General features: G+C 39.7%; 1 protein-coding gene across 2 annotated transcripts in view; it reads right to left on the bottom strand.

Annotated features, from left to right (window-relative positions):
* The window catches only part of ogre (optic ganglion reduced), a 75421-nt gene that overhangs the window by 18546 nt on the left and 36236 nt on the right, over nt 1-20639 (bottom strand). The window lies entirely within an intron of this gene.

Below are 20639 nucleotides of genomic sequence, written 5' to 3' on the forward strand. Positions count from 1 at the left end.
CCGTTAGCAATCATTTCGCTATACAACTTCTGCGCAAACTTCGGGCCATAATAATAGACGTTCCTGAAACAGCTCATTTCCTAAGGGCAGTGCTAGACTTGGGGCAGGGTGACCTGTGCGGACACACAGAACACTGTCAGAAGAGGGCGCCGAAGATGCCGCCCTGGGAACATCAGAACCCTCTTGAGGGGCAGCGCTTTATTTTTATTCATGACGAAACAGTTTAAAAGTGTGCAATGCGATTAAAGTTAATGCGATGAAGTTTATTGTTCATTGTTGAACCTTTGTCTTGCTAGGGCTGAAAATTGGTATCAGAAGGGGGGCGCCGACGTTTCTGATGGCGCCCTAGAACGATCAGTCGGGGCTAGGGTGTCCCACTTTAGGGGTCACCTCCAAATTTTGATAATGGTACCCTATAAATCGTTGACCCTACTTACAAAAATAAATATTCAGTCCAAAAAAAAAACTAAAACATTTTTAAGGGTTGTGCAAGGCCAACCTCCCCCCCCCCTCCCCTCCGACCTGGGCCAAAATACTTTATTTTGCCCATTATGAGGATTTCTTTGCAATGATAAAACTAAGCTAGAGCTTCAAAACTTCGACGATAGGAAGTTTGGGTACCTTGAGGGAAAATATTTGTTCTTGTCATTGCGTATCCCAATTTTCATCAACAAACCCTCAAAATCGGCTAAAAGCGGCGAAACTTCAAGTTTTTATATTTTCGTCATATGACGATTTTCTCAGCTGTCTAAGTTAACTTAAACATGAAACGTATCATTGATTGCATCTTGATACTCATTTTAACCAAAATGCACATTTCATTGTACTATCCCCCCCCCCCCCTTTCTTTATTTTTAATAGTAACTTCTGCATTGCCAAAGTCGCGATAGGTGTATCGGAATGTTGTTCTTCTTTCCATTAAAGATTATAATTTTATTCATCTTCTTAACATATTGAGTGTTTATGTATTGTTTTATTAAATTGGTACTTACCTTTAAGAAACGAGAAAGCGTGATGTGGACTTTGTTTCAAAGAAAATTGAATTTTTAACAAGAAAGTAATTTTGTAAAAATAAATGGGAATGGACCGAAGCGCCAAATAATTAGAAATAGCATCATTTCTTTCCTCTCAAGTGCTTTAACATAGGCTTTCTAGGGGAAAAAGATAAGCTGATTGAATATATTTCAGACAGACAAGGTTTTTTTTTCCAAAAGTAAGTGGGATGGGAAGGTACCTAGACAGTTGAGGGAATGCAAAAATACATTAACTTGAAGTTTGCGCGCTTTTAGCCGATTTTAAAGGTTTGTAAATGAAACTAGATACACAATGACATGAGCAAATATTTTCCTTCAAAGTACCCAAAGTCCCAAACATTGTATATTCCTATTGTAAAATTTTTGAAGCTCTAGCTTAGTTTTTGCATCGCAGAAAAAATCCTCAAAATGGGCAAAATGAAGTATTTTGGCCAAGGTCGGGGGGGGGGGGGGGGGGGTTTGGCCTTGCGCAACTCTTAAAAATGTTTGAGTTTTTTTTTGGACTGAATACTTATTTTTGTAAGTGGGGTCAACGATTTAGAGGGCACCATTATCAAAATTTGGAGGTGATCCTTAGTCAGCGCTTTGGTTTTAACTTTTTCGTTCCCGTCCAGGGACTAGTAGCGGCAACCGGGCCGCAAGTATCTAGCCGGGATCCCGGCTACTAAGCTATGCTCAAGGTTCCTGGATCTTGGGGCATGCGTACAGTAGCATGGTGTCTACAAACAGTTTTTCTAAGCTTTTGTCGACACCATGATCATCCAAAAATTAAAAATTCTGATGTCTGTGAAAGATAATCATGGTGTCAACGAAACTTAAAACTTCCCTCTATAACAACTTGCGAATTTAAAGTCTTATTTTTCTTGGGTTATTTGTCGGCCCTCGTGAGCTACGAACGTCGAAATTCGGCCCGACGCTCACCCTGGAAATCCCGTGCTATGGAAAATGGAGACAATGCCCTCAATGAGAGCGCTTCAATGGAAGTTCTGCGAACTGTGGAGGCCAATGTCGGAGCACTCAGTAGTCGGCTAGTAGCCGATACCTGGTGGACATTAGCATCTCAGCATATCAATGTTGCCGTCCACTCTCGTATGCTGGCATCCTTCGCAGCGAGAGATGCCGGTATACCCGGATAAGTTCAAATAAGCGTCTAATCTGGTGTCCCCAGCTGTTTTAATCGTCATAATCTGAGAAACATGGGCAGATCAAATTTTTATCTCATTTTCACCCCTATTTCCCACTTTATTTGGACTGAAATAAAAATTTAGGAGAACTTTGAATGTGCAAATTGTCTACATTTGTCCCAAAGGGGTGTATGCAAAATCGAAAAAATTTCCCCCCTCATGGATGTTGACCAAATTTCAGTATGCCATTCTTCACTATGGGATACGCCTTTTCCCAAAATTTCAAGGCCTGAAACGAATTTCTCTCCGCGTAGCAGCGTTGCCAAGTTGAAAACCGTCGAGTTCCATATCTTTTGAACGAAAAGAGATATTGAGGTGCGGTTTGCGCTAAAATTCTCCAAAAATTGCTTTCTTTTGAAATATGTACTCAATTTGATCGTTTAGGTGATTTCAGCTTGCAGTGATGCCATTTTTCACACTTTCTTAAGGGTCAATTTTTTTTCAACCCTAGTACATCGTCAAATGCCGGATTCTCGATTCGAAAAAAAAACTGTTCAATGTATTATTCGTACTTTTCCATTTCTTTTGATATATTATAGCTCCCAGGGAAACGATTGGTAACGGAGATATGAGCAATCTGAGTTTACGCTCCGCGCGCGCCGACTGGAATCCGGGTGCCGCTCGCCGCTCGGAGTCGTCTGCACACTCCCTTTCTTAAGCTTCACGAGGTCATTCCTATGTAACTTTTTGCGTACTTTCCATTTCTGGACTTTGAAAAGGGCTCCGATGAATTTTTAGGGGCCTCGCGGTCCATTGTTGCCATTTTTCGCTCGTATTCAGGGTTTTTTCCCTATTTTACTCACAATTCTACTGAAAAACTTAATTTAAACGGAGAACTGTGTGCGTTGAAGAAAAGAACGTAAAGAAAAAATGAAAATTCATGTATAAATTCTTCCTTTGTTGCCAAATTTTCGAGAATAATCGTACTAAAGAGCGAAATATTGAGCTACGAGACCACGTTTTGTGAGCAGTATAAATTGCTTGTGATGCATTTTAGGGGGCCTACGATCCATTGTCGCCATTTCGGCCAATTTTTAGGGGTTTTTTTTTTTCAATTTTACACGCATTAGACTTTATTCAACCTATAACCGTGTACAACGTACACTCACATTTTTGGAAAAAACGTTATAAAATATATCATTATAATGTTCTTTGTAACTTTTTCTTACGAGACCATATGTCCTAGAACGTAGAAGGTTTTAGGAAATGAATAGTGACTTTCATGTAGAATTGAAGAGCTTTCCGGAAAAAGGGCACATACTGAAAAAACGCGTTGTGAGAAAAACACATTTGAAGTTTTCATTCTTACTTTCTGGCCACTGATGATGACATACATCGGAACTGGGGAACTCATATGAACGTTCATACACCCTAAAATGAATAACGACCATTGGTAGAACTCACACTTCTTTCAGTGTTGTGGGAAGAATTTTTTTCAAATATTCCGTTATGTGCTCTTTTCCAGGAAATGGACCGGTGGTCATGGGTTTTGGCTTTTGAAGCTGAATTTTCGAGACTTTAACCAGTTTCTAAAAAAGAGTAGATAATTCCGATTGATTAATAAATCATAATTTCGATTGAGAACGCGCGGGTGAATCATTTTCGATCATTATTAATGAAAAAGACTGCGCAACACGCGAAAAAATCAAAAAATTCAATCTCACACGAGACCATTAAAAATTAAATCATTAATGATTACAAAAATTTACGTGTGACTGGTGCATCGCGTAGACAATTCCTACAGTCCCTGCAACCCGATGCTATTGCATTGATTAGCAGAATTAGTGCGATGCATCTGTAGTGAGGGATCCTTACCAGTACCCATCACCTAACTGCCTGCCTGCGCGCTATCTCCTCAACGTCGCGGTGACTGTACCCAGAGGCAAATAGATGAAATACGTCTGTGACCCCTGACTTATTGTTAGCCTCACAAAACGTGGTCTCGTAGCTCCAAAAATTGATCAATTAAGCTGAAACTCGAGACATTGGTACATTAGGATTCGAGGAATCCATTTCTGTCTTCTCCGATAAAGGGCAACTACGCGTATGTGCCCCTTTTCCGGAATGCTCCTCAATTGTGGGATACTCTTCTCATGCAGCCTCTCATGTTACGTAAGTGGCCCGTAGCATTAAGTCATACTTATATAATTATAATTATAAAATTAGGTCGAAGTCATAATTCACTTTCCTAGAGACGTCTTGGCCATGATTAATCCAATTTTTGGCACTTTAGGACGATTTTTCTCGAAAATTTGGCAACGTAAGAGTAAGTTCCTACGAACGTTAATGATGTACTTTTTTACGTTCTTTTCAAAAATGAAAATTACAGCACAAATACAAACAATACACTCCTATGGAGGATGACTAAAGGTCGAAAAACATTCGTAAGATCTACCTTACACATAAGAAAAGGCCGCAAAAGGTGACATCCCGGACAATTTTCGGATCGTGGGAATCCAAATACAACTATACTTTTTTAATATGTTGTATAGATAGGTAAGATAGGTAAGATCTGTTACGTAAGTACGTCAATATGAAAGCTATGCCCCACTTTCATAAACTATGGCGTGGAGATTTATCCAATTTTTCAAATGTTTGGCTCTTTAGTACGATTATTCTCGAAAATTTGGCAACAAAGGAAGAATTTATACATGAATTTTCATTTTTTCTTTACGTTCTTTTCTTCAACGCACACAGTTCTCCGTTTAAATTAAGTTTTTCAGTAGAATTGTGAGTAAAATAGGGAAAAAACCCTGAATACGAGCGAAAAATGGCAACAATGGACCGCGAGGCCCCTAAAAATTCATCGGAGCCCTTTTCAAAGTCCAGAAATGGAAAGTACGCAAAAAGTTACATAGGAATGACCTCGTGAAGCTTAAGAAAGGGAGTGTGCAGACGACTCCGAGCGGCGAGCGGCACCCGGATTCCAGTCGGCGCGCGCGGAGCGTAAACTCAGATTGCTCATATCTCCGTTACCAATCGTTTCCCTGGGAGCTATAATATATCAAAAGAAATGGAAAAGTACGAATAATACATTGAACAGTTTTTTTTTCGAATCGAGAATCCGGCATTTGACGATGTACTAGGGTTGAAAAAAAATTGACCCTTAAGAAAGTGTGAAAAATGGCATCACTGCAAGCTGAAATCACCTAAACGATCAAATTGAGTACATATTTCAAAAGAAAGCAATTTTTGGAGAATTTTAGCGCAAACCGCACCTCAATATCTCTTTTCGTTCAAAAGATATGGAACTCGACGGTTTTCAACTTGGCAACGCTGCTACGCGGAGAGAAATTCGTTTCAGGCCTTGAAATTTTGGGAAAAGGCGTATCCCATAGTGAAGAATGGCATACTGAAATTTGGTCAACATCCATGAGGGGGGAAATTTTTTCGATTTTGCATACACCCCTTTGCGTGTCCCCCGTGCCTGGTTCTTGACTTTAAATCGATGTTGCAGCATAACTAGAGTGATTATTTAAGAAAACTTTATCAAAGATGATAGGTAATGCTTTTGAATTTGAGAAAAAAAATATGTCAATTTCTTTTTCGATCCATCAATAACTATTTCACGCGCTAGAATCATTGTCCCGAGGAACAGTCAGCAACAGTCAGGAGAGACATGGCAACGATGTAATAAGCTCTAAATGATTGCCGTAACGTTGAGGTTTTTCCAAAAACGACTTTTTTTGTTTTGATTGAATAGTTCACACATCGCAGATGGCAAAAATTCTGAAATTCGCAAATTTTTGTGCAAGATTAACGCCATTAACGATGCCAAACAAAATGCTATACACGATAACTAACAGGGCGTCAAGCATACACACACACCCCCCCACACACACACACTAATATCACCTCGTAAAATACTTTTGAAGTGTGCATTAGGGACAATTTTCTCCTATTCCAAGGCTCTAGGATGTGCTACTAAATATTCCGTGAAAAAAAAAACACCAAAATTGTCATTACTGTTAGAGATAAGCTTAAAAACAGCTTATTTCCATCCTGTCCCATTTGTTTCCAACATGTCCCGGTGTCCCCGTTTAATGGGACGGAGTGGAAAACTGTTACAACTGAGACTTGCTTGTTTAAGCCCTGTAGGCGCTCTTTTCTACCGATTTAAGTGAAACTTGATATTCGGAGGTATTTTTCAATGGGGAACTTAAATTTTTAGTCGAATTTTCAAAATTCGAAAATCCAAGATGGCGGATATGGCCTAAAATGCTATCTCAGCGCCAAATCAATCGATTTACGCGAAACTTAGCACCCAAGGGTATTTTTGAATGGGGAACTCGAATTTTTAGTCGAATTTTCAAAAATCCAAGATGGCGGACGTGGCTTAAAATGCTATCTCAGCACCTGATCAGTCAATTAAAGTGAAAATTAGTACCCGAGGGTATTTCTTAATGGAGAACTTGAATTTTAAGTCGAATTTTCAAAATTCGAAAATCCAAGATGGCGGACATGGCCTAAAATGCTATCTCAGCGCCAAATCAATCGATTTACGCGAAACTTGGTACCCGCGGGTATTTTTGAATGAGGAACTCGAATTTTAGTCAAATTTCCAAGATTCGAAAATCTAAGATGGTGGCCGTGGCTTAAAACACTATCTCGGTGACTAATTAATTGATTCTAATGAAACTGAACCGGAAAATCTTGGTATTAGGAAAAGAAAGGAGATTTTAATAGGGGCGCAATAGGGGTTCTTACGTATCTTAGGCTACGAAATCGAAAAATTCCTGGGTTTTTTCCATCGTGCACAGATTCTCCCGGAAAATTGACTCTTGTGGAAAAGCTAGATTCTTAAGGAAAATTCCGATTTCTCCGGAAAAATTCCGAACTTTCCCAGGATAAATCGCACTGATACAGGTAAATGGAGGTGTTCTTCAGAATCAGCGCCAAAAATCTAAGTACTCCGTAACCATTGGAAAATCTTCGAAAAATAAAAAAAAAAAAAAAATAAATAAAAAAAACGTTGACCGGTGTAATTGTTATGTAAATGTAGGTCCTCAAACTTTTTGTGGCTTTATCTCCACTTCAGCGGGTACACGCCCAATCGAAGTTTTAAAATTCAGTGTTTTTGATCCATTTGGTATCGCAATATTCCAAGAAATAAAAGCTTCTTCTCGTGTTAAAGGAAAACAGTGCGCATTTTGAAGCAGAAAACGCTTCAGATATCTTTCATGACGGATGAATTTTTCTCAATTTTTTTGGTTCTGCAAGATATGAAAGGGTTACAATTTTCAATTATGCTTTAATTTGGTGCTCGACGATGCTTTTATGACAATTGTGTTCAATTTTCAAGTAAAAGTATTATATGTCACCTCTGAGATGAACATTTGGGAAATCAGGCAAAATTAGAGCAAATTTTGGGAAGTAAAACACTTGACGGTGGAAATGCGGGTTTAAGCCCAACGATTAAGCTCGATGAGCTATATTTCCTAAGTCTACGCCTAATGATAGTCAAAATAAAGTTTGATTTGCCCAAAAAGTCACAAAAAAATCTTGGGAGGAAATAGAACCTGGAATTTTACCCTTTCTTGAATTCACCCACCTGGAGATCCGGTTACGTTTGCGACATCTCGACGTATGCCGGGGATCAACCTCCGCTGTCTGTCCCTGCTCCTGTCGTAGATAGAGGGAGTTATATAACCCATCCCCCCCCCCCCCAAAAAAAAAATAAAAGATCAGTTGAAAGAGCTTGATGCAGAAACGGCTTTTTTCGCCCCCCCCCCCCCTCTGGAATTTCTTCAGACTTTGTTTATTGATTACTCATATTTGAGCGCTTCTTTTCCCTAAATTTTCAAACCCCGAACAAAAATTTTTTTTTTGGGGGGGGGGGGTGGGTGGGTCGGTGGAAGTCAAAACCTGTGAACCTCGATAACTCTCGAACAAAGAAAGATATCGAGGTCCGGTTTGGACGAAAAATCGTCTAAAATTGCATACTTTAAGATTCTAAAGGTCGAAATCCCGATATCACATTTTTAAGTCAATGTATGTGCTTTTTTCCAGTTTTTAGGTCTAGAAAATTTCTTTTAAACGAAAAATTTACAAAGATCTCAATTTTTTATTTGAACCAAAACCAGTTTTTTAAATTGTTCGTCTTTCTCCGCATCTAACGAGTGGCCCATCAAGCTGGGGAACCAAAAGGTTCAGGAGTTATGATTGATTGAAGTTTCCACTCAACACGAGCCGACCGATTTTCGCGCGCAAAAAAGTCAGATTTGACTGTTATTAAATCAAATTGAATGTTCAAACCGAGCAAAATGCATAATTAGGGACTCTTGAGGGTCGCTGAGTTCAGAAATTACAGATACTTTCAAAAAAACTTTTTTAAAATTACAACTTCTTAGCGCTTTTTTAGCTTAGCTCTATTGCTAATCATTAGCAATAGAGAAGGAGAGGTAGAATAATATATATATTAATCATTAGCGCTATTTCTCCGTACGTTACTCTGTACGGAGCTGTAATTTTTAAAAAATGTATTTTTTTGGAAGTATCTGTAATTTCTGAACTCAGCTACCCTCAAGAGTCCCTAATAATGCATTTTGCTCGGTTTGAACATGCAATCTGATTTAATAACAGTCAAATCTGACTTTTTTTGCGAGCGAAAATCGGTCGGCCCGCGTTGAGCGGATACTTCAATCGATCATAACTCCGGAACCGTTGGGTTCCCCAGCTTAATGGACCACTCGTTGGACTCGGAAAAAAACGAACAATTTTAAAAGCTGGTTTTGGTTTAAATAAAAAATTGAGATCTTTGTAAGTTGTTTGCTTAAAAGAAATCTCGATATCTTTCTTCGTTCGAGAGATATTGAGGTTCACAGGTTTTGACTTCCACCCCCCCCCCCCGAGCTCCCCCCCCCCCCCAAAAAAATTGGGTCTAAAAATATAGGGAAAGAAGCGCTCAAGTATGAGTAATCAATAAACAAAGTCTGAAGAAAATCCAGGGGGGGGGGGGGGGCCCGAAAAAAGGCGTTTTCGTATCAAGCTCTTTAATCATTTCTAGGGGTTCCTCGGTGCTTCGAGACAAAAAAGAACTTTAAGGGACACTTTTGTAGAATAACAATGTTTCAAATTACCTACATCTTCCGAGCGTCACTTTCGAGGCCCACCGATCGGCCGATGTACTTGAATTAATCTTCCAAGCGATCATCTTAAAATGAGCTCAAATGTATTTATATTAATACCTTATGGGGGTAAACATGATGAGGCATTGGAAAAAAAAAAAAAAAAAAATTACTGGACTTTAATGCGGCCTCCCGGAACGATCATTTAGCAATCTGAGACTCCGAGTGCCGAGGTGCTATATATTCGAGTGCTTCTGATCGGTCGTAGAAGCGCAATTTCGTCTGGCAAGCTAGATTTGAGCAATGTATCTATTTGGATGGATTACGGTCGTAGACTACGGTGAAACATTCAAAAAACAATTTTGAGAGGCTCCAATGTGGCCCCCTGAAGCGACTATTTAATATTTTACAGTTCCAGAGCACTGTATACTAATCTCGCAGATCGGCCGTAAGACTTATTTCTTAATTTTTCACTGTGGTCTGCTCCCATAATCTATCGCTATCAACGTATTTCCACTTTACTCCGTACATTCTGGTTTTTTTTCGGACCTGTGGACACCCTGGACATAAGAAAATAAAGGTAAGTCTTTTCTTTTTGTATTTTATTTACCTGCAGATATGAGACAAGCAATGGCGTTGAAAAACGTTTTCCTTTGATAACTCGAAACGGAGTTAGGTAACATTTGGCTCTGGAGCACTGGAGTAATGTATTAACATACATTGTTGCGAAAATACAACCTGGACAATTATAAAATGAGTATAAACTCATTGATGTATCTGAAATCAACCAATGCCTTGTTTTTTTTCATAAAAACGGAAACACAGTGTTCTGCTTAGTTCCAGAGAAACCAAAGTGTAATACTATCTCACTCTTGGTATATTACTTTGATATGTTGAGCAAAATTCATTAATCGAATGCGATATTAAGAATTCATTAGGAGGAAATGTGGATTTGAGAATATAAAGAGCTTATGGTTGCGAAAAAATCCAGCAGAGTTGGTCGGAAACCATCCAGAATCAGTGCTTGAAAATTGACTTTCCGTCCCTCATGGAAAATCCCACGTAATCGAAGCGACCGAATAACAGCTAGGGCACCAAGCCTAAAATCGCGATTTATCTCGAAATATGACAAAACACTAAAACAATATGTGTGACAAGTATTCTTGGATTTCAAAATTGCCGTGCTTTTCAATTACTTTTTAAGGTTATTTGAAACAAAATATCCTAATTTCCCACGACTCTTCGAAGTTTTTCACTTTCGTAACAATATCTCAGAAAAATAATGTTCACAATTTTTTTCCCGTTCTTTTTGTTGGCGCGAAGTCTCTTAAAACCGAAAAAATCAAAATGCAGGACTTATGTCACAGTTTGATTCGCGAATGCTGATTTTCCGGGAGCCTTAAATTCAAGCTATAGCAGTTTAATTCTGACTTTTTCGGGTTCCACCAATTTTCTTTTCGTTTCCATAATTTCAGGACTTATAAAAATTTGTTACCTGAGGAAGGACTGACTTTGAAATAAATGTAGGTTACGGTAATGACTGGTATAGAAAAACTATTTCCATAATCTCGTCCGCTTTTCATACCTTTGTCACTTCAAAGGCTCGTATGTGGAGATGGGGTCTTGATTGTTAGTAGCAGGGGGTGGGATATTCAAGCAAAATCTGAGGATTCGGCCCGATGATTTCCAGGTCTTTCGGGAATTTTCTGAGTTCTTGGCAGCATTGGGCCTGACCAGTTGATCTGCATTCATTAAATTGCTCGCTGATTGGATGCTAACAGAGCTTGCTCTCGCGCAGACGACAGTCGGCCAGTTGTGAGCAATGAGTTTAGTATCACAGGCTTCCCCATGAAACGAAAGAGCTCTCCAAAAATGGAGCCTTTTTTGGCTCCTTTCGAAAATTCAGGGATATCATTTGTACGTCGCTTAAATGAAGCTTTAAGATGAGACGAGCCTATAGTAGATCTTTTAGCTTGAGTATTCGTCCGGTTTCGGAGAAACATCGTTACAGAGTTTTTCTCTGTAAAAAATTGTTTTCTCTGTAAAAGCATTCTCACGTATTCAAATACCCTACTTTAAAAACAACTCAAAACAGATATTTTATGATCTTTTTTTTTTTTTTTTTTTTTTTTTTTTCATATTTATTCAATGTAAACTACTGAAACAGCATTATATACAATGCCTTTAAGATTATTAAATTAAATACACAAAATACAACAGAGTAGTATCTTATTTACATACTAATAATGGTGACATGATCATTAGTGACAGTTAATCATCAGTAAGTGTTATTATTGAATGCATCTTTTGTTGATACAGTAATACTGCTGAAGCTGTTGATACAACTTAGCAAATAGTCCAGGCAATTGGGCATCAATGAGGGGCTCCCAAATATCCAACGTAACTACTTTTTTCCTCTGAATTCTCCGTAGCGAGCGTCTCTGCGTGATGCAAAGGTATGACGTCACATTGGAGTCTGTTACCACGTGACCACGGGTAGCACAGAGCGGGGAGAATGAGATTTAGGCGGCACCTATGCCACACGCGCTGAACTGACGTTACGGGCCGTGCAGTTTCGGGCGGAATTCTAGGGAAATAGTCCCGGCAATTGGGCATCAAATGGAGGCTCTTGGGGAAAATTTCCCGGAAAACTTTTTGATGAGTGATTCCTATGTATTTTTGGACGCTGAATCCGAATTTCGTAACGATCTTTTCGCCGCTAAAGCCGCCATTTTGAAAAAATGACCTTAAATCCCAGTTTTTGAAAATATCTCGCTTATTTTTTATTTTTAGACCGAAGTAGTTATTTTCAAAATTAAAGTACATTAAATTTTAAAGAAAAGATGATCTCATCAATTTTTCGATATGACTGAAATTTAAGCCGCCAGAGCGCGCTGAAAAAACCGCCAAAATTCGGGTTTCGCGAAACTTGCGCTCTCGTGAATAACTTTTCTCGGGGCGACTCTTCGTGAAAAACCTTAACTATCAAACTCATAGAGCAAAATCTCTAATACTAGGAATTGCTTTTTAAATTTATCTTAATCCTGGACGGCACTGACAAGCTTTTGAAGTCGCACTGAAAAAAGCTAAACCGAGCATGGACAGGGTTCACCAGTATCTGCGTAGTTACTCTTCTGTGGACTTTTCTAGGGGACTTATTTGCGAGTCAGATTGTAAAATTTCATCGGAAGGTGGACCCCCCCCCCCCCCCGAAGATCCCCGAATAATTAAATGTCACAAATTACCCACCCCCCCCCCCCCCACTTCCTCCTCACTCTGACAATTACCGCTATCGGCGCAATTCATTTTGGTGAATGAAACGTGAATGCAATTATTTCATCGGTGATATTTCGAGTAACATTCATAATTCATCAGATAATTTCTACAAGTTCTCATGAATAATTGCTTTTTTTTGGACGGGAATAGGGAAAATGGACGGAAAAAAGCTTACTTTGAAGTAGACGGACTGTATTATTACATTTGCATAGCTTTTTTAAGTTTTAATAAAAACATTTCAGAGTTTTCTTAATTTTCACAAATCAAGCAATTTTTGAAGAAATTATACTTACAAAGTTATAAAATGCAAATTTTTTATCTACCTAATTATTTTCTACAGCGTATTGTAGATGGTCCTGAGTGAGCTTGTGGCACATCTGAGTTCTTGTTTTTTTGTAAAATGAATTGCGCCGATAGCGGTAATTGTCAGAGTGAGGAGGAAGTGGGGGGGGGGGGGGTAATTTGTGACATTTAATTATTCGGGGATCTTCGGGGGGGGGGGGGGGGGGTCCACCTTCCGATGAAATTTTACAATCTGACTCGCAAATAAGTCCCCTAGAAAAGTCCACAGAAGAGTAACTACGCAGATACTGGCGAACCCTGTCCATGCTCGGTTTAGCTTTTTTCAGTGCGACTTCAAAAGCTTGTCAGTGCCGTCCAGGATTAAGATAAATTAAAAAAGCAATCCCTATTATTAGAGATTTTGCTCTATGAGTTTGATAGTTAAGGTTTTTCACGAAGAGTCGCCCCGAGAAAAGTTATTCACGAGAGCGCAAGTTTCGCGAAACCCGAATTTTGGCGGTTTTTTCAGCGCGCTCTGGCGGCTTAAATTTCAGTCATATCGAAAAATTGATGAGATCATCTTTTCTTTAAAATTTAATGTACTTTAATTTTGAAAATAACTACTTCGGTCTAAAAATAAAAAATAAGCGAGATATTTTCAAAAACTGGGATTTAAGGTCATTTTTTCAAAATGGCGGCTTTAGCGGCGAAAAGATCTTTACGAAATTCGGATTCAGCGTCCAAAAATACATAGGAATCACTCATCAAAAAGTTTCCCGGGAAATTTTCCCCAAGAGCCTCCATTTGATGCCCAATTGCCGGGACTATTTCCCTAGAATTCCGCCCGAAACTGCACGGCCCGTAACGTCAGTTCAGCGCGTGTGGCATAGGTGCCGCCTAGATCTCATTCTCCCCGCTCTGTCCTACCCGTGGTCACGTGGTTACAGATTCCAATGTGACGTCATACCTTTGCATCACGCAGAGACGCTCGCTACGGAGAATTCAGAGGAAAAAAGTAGTTACGTTGGATTTTTCTCTATTGAGCTTAGGTTGTTTACTTAGCTGCCCTAGCATGAAGTAAAGTTATAGTGTAGTTTAAGAGCTATGACGGCTAATACACGTGGTCAAATGGAACTATTTCTTACCCAGATAGGGCTAGAAGAATTACATCGAAACTTTCAAAAGTAAGACAATGAATGAATACTCCTGATGTTTTTTATTTTCCCCTCACTCTTTTGAGTCGCACATGGGGATCCTCTGACAGCCTGACACATTGCTATATGTAGAACATCACATTGCCAGAATACCAGTTTCAAAGAACTTGTGATCCCTCTTTGTATTCATTGTTAATCCGGAAGGTTGACTCAAAGACATGCAATGCAATCCTTTCCTCTGATCTCTTTTTACTAGAGACCCTGGCCGTGCCCCTACCCCAATTTTGTCATTTTATGACTATACAATGATATTAATCGTTGGGAACTGAAAACCACTTTCATCATTCAAATTTTCATGTATTAGTAGCTTCTCCCAGTTGGTTGCGTTGGGAAGGATTTTTCAGGTGGGTCACCAATTTAGTTTTTTTAGGTTAGGTCATTTTGGATGATCTGAGCGTACCTTCATTGCACTTACCTTGGTGCCTAGGTGCACCTGTGTGAGATACTCAGCACCGCACTGTGGGCCAGAGATGCCGGTTGCGCGAGAATAATTAATATCTCGGCTAAATCCTAACGGAAATCACTGAGTTTTAGTCCATGAGGGTTTTTTGGGTCGCTAAACTCGAATCTGAAGTCAGATTTGTTCAAAAATTACAAGAAAAGTATTTTATGAGGATTTGAGCTAGTCCAGTGATGACTCCTTTTTTCGAGCAATCGTACCGGGATTAGAAACCATTTTAACGCTGGAGGAACTTTCAAAAACAAAATTGAGGACTTGAAAGTGACCAAGAAAAGTCTGAAAACGACTTAAGATTGTTAAAATTAGAAGAATGTAAGACGAGAATGATCACAGAGGAATGCTTTATGTTTTTTTTTTTTTTTTTTTTTTTTTGTTTTTTGGTCACTGTCTCCTCGTATTATTGAAAATGTATGGGGGAAAATGGTCCGAGAATAGGAAAACCGAAAAGAGGCAACTCGAGGGGAGCTTCGGGCGCACGTCCGCCAAGTAAGGACAGACCTGGAAAATAATCCAGGCTGTATATATAACTACGCGGCGTCGATGCAGCGTAGGTTACAGGGTGTGATCGACAATCAAGGCTTTCCTACAAAGTTTTGATCTCTTTTTGAAGTTTTCCTGTTTAATTATATGTATATGATGTTTAGATATTTCTCCATATACCTGTTTTATTATTATTTTTGAATTCCACACTGGAAAAATAACACATTAGATCTAGAGTCCAGACTCTTAAAAACATCGACAAGAAAAAGTACCCTTGATTCAATCAGAATCTAGCTTAAATCAAGAACCAAGCCTCTTACTTTAAGCGCATTTCGTTTTGATTCAGGCAAAAATCCGATTGAATCAAGAGTATTTTTTCTTGTCAGTGTTTTGAAGAGTCTAGACCCTAGATCCAATGTGTTTTTTTTCCAGTGCAATGAGTGTTGAAAAAAATATTGATATATTAAAATTGAGTATTTGAAGTGATTTTTGAAATATTTGTTTGCACTCTTAGTTCTTTCTTTAGATAGGTTGCGGTAAATTATATTTATCGAAATGCGAGCTCTGTTTCAGACAAGCCATTTTACCATTGATTTCTTAGTAGTTCTTGGATTTCTTTAGGATTGGATAAACTATTGAAGAGAAAGGGGTTTTTCCATTCATTAAAAACAATTATTTCTTGCACTAGAACCAATGCTTTGTGTCTGTAAAAAGTGATGAGCGGACTTTACTTGTAAAAATGGTTGTGCAAATTATACACGAATCGCTCATCATACATTGGCAATTTTGTTTCCTTCTTTTATGACGGGGAAGGAGGGTTTCTGTAAAATTAGGTGCAGTTTATAATCTTGGGTAAGCTTCAGGGGAGTAGGAGTCTCAAACTTCCTCCCGGATGCCTAATGAAACGATATTTGGGGGGGGGGGGGGGGGGCAGAGCCTTCCGTAAAATTCTAATAATTCTTTTTGATAGAAGCCGACCCATTAATGTAGTTAGTGCTTCACTTAGTGGCAGTTTCTCTACCAACTTAGGGCTGGTTTAGTACTCAGAGGCCTGGAACGCTGGTTATTAGAAGCCCCAAATCCTATAATTTTAGGGCCCCATGACATTTAAAATTTCATACTCAGAGCCTCTCTAAATCTCTCTCTTAGACTTCAAGGACCCGCAAAAGATCTGATATTTGAAAATAATCTCCCAGGAGGCCAGAGGCCTGAGGTGTTACAGCACCATTATCCCGGCTGATCAGGCCCTCTTTTTTTTGGCTGCCTTTCTCTTTTTCCTAAAAATCAGAGGGGGAAATTCGAGCCTTATTCTATTTTTGTAGGGAATTACGGTTTCCATGTAAGTTTAAAAAAAAAATCAAAAAACAAAAAAAAACCTGAAGCCATTTCGAAAATTCCTATGGGGATCAAGTTGGCATCAACAAGAAAAGAGGTCCAATCATACCACCGAAAATTTAATTTTCCTATTCTAATTTCACCTGTTATCCTTCGATAAAAAGAGCGCCAAATCTGTGATAGCAATACAGATTAAAACAAATAAAAACAAAATATTTTTTTTTTTTTTTTAAATTTAAAAAAAAAAACGGATAATAAAAGCAAACCTAAGAAATATCAGTGCACCAATTTAGCGACTACATCATTGTGTTAGGTATTTTCGATTGAATTCGAAGGTTATTAAAGAAAAAAGAACATAGCCGCAATTGCGACCGTTTAAGGTTTAGTGGTCCTTTAAAATTTTCAACACTTGAAAAGAGCGGCAAATTCAAAGAGCCTTATCAGTTAGTGAGTAAATAAAATCAGTTCATTGAAATACATTGGCGCTTAAGATTTCTTGCACGCCCCTCTCCCTCTCTACTATCAGTCTCTATCATTTCTCAGCGACACACACCGAAACAGTATCATCATCAACTCTCACACACAATTTTGGATCAAGCAGCCGACAGGGTGTCTACTGAGGTCCACAAAAATAAAATAAGTACTTTTTAAGTACTTTTTAGGTACTTAAGGAAAAATTTAAGAACCTCGCCTTGGGGAAAAATTAAGTACTTTTTTTACTTTTACTTTTCGCGACGTATTAGTCCAGTCATACGGGGATTTTATGCAGTTTTAAGAGCGGAATTTTTTTCCTTACCTGATTTCTCATCCGTAGAGGGTCCTTAGCGAGAATCTAAATTTGCGACATCGGCACCGTATGGGAACCTCCCCAAAATCGAAAAAAAACGGCCAAAAATCGGCGATTTTCTCTCGTTTTTCGGCTAATATCGCAAAAACCGCTCATTTTTCGAGTAACTGTGTAAGAACTTGCCTTAAAGTAGATAAAATTACGGACATTTTCCACCCGGTCCGAAAATTTTCTGATAAATAATATGCCCACTACAAGGTTGCCAAAAAAAATCCCAAAATGTTCAAAATTTCAATTTTTTAAGGTTTTTTTGCTTGTAACTTTTCTTTCCAGCAATTTTTGAAGGTAAGTGTATAGCCGAAATGAAAGTAGGTAGATTCAAAATGCTACAATTTCGTGTATCAGACTTTGCCATAGGGCGTAACAAGACGGCTTCGCGGCGTTGCCAAAGTTACGGTCTCCAAGGGCATTTTCCGCGGCGGTGCATTTCACGCGACCGCTCCACTCAATTTTACCTGAAAACTTTTGCAAAAAACTTTCTGGAATATGTTTTCTATGTATTTTTTATCCAGTAAAACACTATTTTGAAGTTTCAGTCATCAACTACTGAAATTGCAAAATAGCGTTTTTCGAGATAAAAATGCAGTGAAAATGGTTTCGCGCCGTTATCTGATTGGGGGGGGGGGGAGGAATGGGGGTTGGGGGGGGGGATGCCAAAAGGGGTGAAATCTCTAATTTTATTAATTATAGAGGAGATTTAATGCCTTAAAGCAAAATGAAACGTTATGGAGACCACAAAACGTTCCTCATGATGTAGAACTATGATGCAGCTTTGCAGCCGATTTCGGCCGTGCGAGTCTCCGACTTTAAGCGCTCCTAACTTCCACTGAAACAATCGCTAGTCCGAAAACTAAGATTGATTCTAGTAGCATTTTTTGCCTACATTAATTTTTGTGCTACCAATTTTGCCGAAAAACCGCTAGGAAAACAGATATTTGAGAGAACCGCAAAAAATTTCGATTTTTTCAAATTTCCCGCTATTTACAGCGCGCTCTGGCGGATGGTATACGCATGTTATCACAACTTTGATACATGATTCTGAACCATAATTTTATGTACTTTCATTCTGCAAAAAACTCTTTTGGCCGCCCGACGCACAAGGAACGAGTTATTAACGATTTTTAGTCAAAAAATGAGATTTGGCAAGGTTTTTTTCAGATGGCGGCTTTAGCGGCAAAAATCGAAGGCAGAAAACTTCAGATTCGGTTTCAGCGCTAAGAAATACATAAGAAACATATTCCGGAAAGTTTTTCGCAAAATTTTTCAGGTAAAATTGAGTGGACCGGTTGCGTGCAATGCACCGCCGCGGAAAATGCCCTTGGAGACCGTAACTTTGGCAACGCCGCGAAGCCGTCTTGTTACGCCCTATGGCAAAGTCTGATACACAAAATTGTAGCATTTTGAATCTACTTTCATTTCGGCTTCCTTCTAAAATTGCTGGAAAAAAGTTACAAGCAAAAAAACCTTAAAAAATTGAAATTTTGAACATTTTGGGATTTTTTTTTGGCAACCTTGTAGTGGGTATATTATTTATCAGAAAAATTTCGGACCGGGTGGAAAATGTCCGTAATTTTATCTACTTTAAGGCAAGTTCTTACACAGTTACTCAAAAAATGAGCGGTTTCAGCGATATTGTCCGAAAAACGAGAGAAAATCGCTGATTTTTGGCCGTTTTTTTCGATTTTGGGGGGGTTCCCAGAAAGTGCCGATGTCGCAAATTTTGTTTCTCGTTAAGGACCCTCTATGGATGGGAAATCAGGCGAGAAAAAAAGTTCCGCTCTTAAAATCGCATAGCGGCCATTATTATCCTCAAATGACTGATCGCAATTCTTCGATTTTGGCACTGCCGCGCGCTTCACTTCGGCTATTCCCGTGGCCTTTTCGGCTGTTTCCGTCAAGTCGAGGGAAATGCCTTGTTCCGCTCCTTTACAACAACCGCGCTCTTACGGGCTGAAATTGTAATAATACGCCTGACGGCCAACGCACAGAGGGTTGCATAACTATCAGGCGATCGAACTGAACGCGCAGCGCAAAATGCGAAAAATTACGGACCTTCCGCGAGATTTACGTATTTTTTAGGTGCTTACGGACCGACCTTAAAAAATGCGTAATTTCTCCGGACTTTACGGACTGGTAGACACCCTGAGCCGATTTATGAGATAAAATTTGCGGTCATAGTTTCCGGGTATATATCGGTTTAATCAACGCAGGAGCACCATGGCCTAATGAGACTAGGTCTGTCCTACCGTAAACGAAAATAAGACCTCTACTGCGCATGACGTCAGCAGGAGCCCACTCGAGCGGGAAGTTTGAAAACGGTGGAGGGCGGGGGGCGGGAGGTTGTCGAAAACTCACGTGCTCCTCATTCCGGGAATCGGAGTGGACTCCAGCTGACGTCACGGCAAAACTCCGATGGGCGAGGGGCGGCTGTGTAGCCGCGAGGGCGGGGGGACCTGCGCAAGGACCAGGCAAGGACAGACCTGGTCTCGTTGGGCCATGCAGGAGCACGTCAAACGCGTACGGAGGAGATGCAGAATGCGTGAGGAGACGCCTTTACCCATTCAAGAACTGGAGTGCAACTATTTCCCCGGTGCCGCCGTTGATAAGTGTGTACCACGGATTGCGGCAAACCATTCTAAGTAGAACGTCTTAGCTACGTCCATTTTTCCAGACCCCCCCCCCCCCCCTACCTTCTCAAAATTAAAATTCATTCCCAAAATTAAAATTCAAGATCGACAAAGTTTTTTACTAGTTTTGTACCCAAATGTACCGCAAAGAAAAAGTTTTGTACCCATCATGTAAAGGACGTACAATTAAAACGCAGGAGGGGGGGGGGTTGGAGAAATTACCCCCCACCTCTAAAATTCTACTCTTTTTCATCGCCAAAGTTTTATACCAGTTTTGTATCGAAATGTACCGTTCGAAAAAAGTTTTGTACCCTTACGATAGGGGAGCTACGGGGGGGTCAAAAGAGGGGGGCTGGAGAAATATTTTCGAAAAAACGGACTTACGTACTCGAAAACCCTCAGGATGTACACTAGGAGATCCGTACCTAAATATACCGTCGAAAAATCCGCACTTTTTTTACCGTCAGGCCTCCCCCAGGGGAGGGGGGACCCCCGCCATGGCCCCCTGCCCATGGCAGTATTGAACGGGCCGTTTTTGTGCCCCTGGTGATCAAATCAGAATGTTTCTTTACTTCTTTCAATAGTACTAGTTTAGTACCGAAATGTACCGTTCGTAAAAAGTTTTGTACCCTTACGATAGGGGAGCTACGGGGGGTCAAAAGAGGGGGGCTGGAGAAATATTTTCGAAAAAACGGACTTACGTGCTCGAAAACCCTCGGGATATACACTAGGAGATTTGTACCGAATTTCACCGTCGTCTATTACACTATTACACTATTACTAGCCGTTACGGCCAGCCAAGGGGCTGCGCCCCCTGGACCCCCGATCACTTG

This window comes from Bemisia tabaci, chromosome 2 (assembly GCF_918797505.1).
Source record: "Bemisia tabaci chromosome 2, PGI_BMITA_v3".
Lineage (NCBI taxonomy): Eukaryota > Metazoa > Arthropoda > Insecta > Hemiptera > Aleyrodidae > Bemisia > Bemisia tabaci.